The sequence below is a fragment of the Glycine max genome, chromosome 6 (genome assembly GCF_000004515.6).
Source record: "Glycine max cultivar Williams 82 chromosome 6, Glycine_max_v4.0, whole genome shotgun sequence".
Classification (NCBI taxonomy): Eukaryota; Viridiplantae; Streptophyta; class Magnoliopsida; order Fabales; family Fabaceae; genus Glycine; species Glycine max.
In genome coordinates, this window is record NC_038242.2 from 47,781,881 (window position 1) to 47,782,944 (window position 1,064).

General features: G+C 38.0%; 1 long non-coding RNA gene across 1 annotated transcript; it reads left to right on the top strand.

The window, feature by feature from the left end:
- The first annotated feature begins 257 nt into the window (after window positions 1-257).
- LOC100785857 (uncharacterized) lies at window positions 258-1,064 on the top strand. The gene is made up of 2 exons (XR_414970.4): window positions 258-590; window positions 728-1,064. It is a non-coding gene; the product is annotated as an uncharacterized lncRNA (long non-coding RNA).

The window sequence follows — 1,064 nt, forward strand, 5'->3', positions numbered from 1 at the left end:
TTTTTGAATTTAGTTTTTTAAAATCTGTTATTCTTTTAAAAAAAGAACAAAAATATATTTGAAATTTAAAAATGCATTACTGAATTATAAATCAATAAGATTTAAATTTCAAACATCTTGAAAGGTTAACACTGATAATGCGATGTCATCTTTAAGAAAAATCTGACAATATGATATATAACATATATTTTCTTTGCGCAATATATAAGATAAGATTATTCAATTATTATTATTTTTTTAATAAACAAAGGGTTGATATTTAGGAAAGGGAAAAAGGTAATTTGAACGAACAGGCAATGAAGAATTGCCGCGTAATTATGATCATCATCGCTATTCCTATATTACCCCTCAAAGCTGGCAAAGCATCATTATTACCCATTCTCTATATATAAGCCGTCAAACCCGTTTAAACAAACGCGCTCTTTCAATTTTCTCTCTCTTCCCCCAATTTTCCCAGAAAATTCATCCAACATTTTCTAGGCAGCCAAACACTTCCCACCATGAACAGATCCGCTCTCCTCGCTGCCTCCGTCGCCGCCGCGTCGGCCACCGCTGCTTCCCTTTCCTCCTCCGCAAAACTCTCTCTCCAGGTATTTTCTCTAAATTCCATAGTTCTTCTCTTTTTCGCCGTGATTCTGTTTCAAAACGTGGGATCTGAAACCTTTCTTACGAAAAAAATGTTTTTTTTTTTCTCGGTGAGATTGAAACGCGCGTTTGGGTTTTGCAGGACGGTGGGGCTCAGAGAGACCACGGCGGATCCTCGCCGGCGGCGAGTTCGGCGTCAACGGAGAAGTTCGCGCCGCGGTTCGACGGGTTGCGGTTCATTGAAACGCTGATTACTGCGCACAGATGAACGCGCGGTGTTCAAACGCGCTTTTGGGGTTTTTTTTTACCCTAATCTTTTTTGATCTTGCACTGTCTAGAAAATTGAGGAAAATTAAAAACGTGGGAGATGTTTTAATTTTTTTTCTAATGATGTTTTGCCATTTGGGTTTTTGGGTTGAGGAATGGAGAGAAAATTGTAACATTACGGGATTGTTACTGTTGTTGTAATTTGTTTTCAA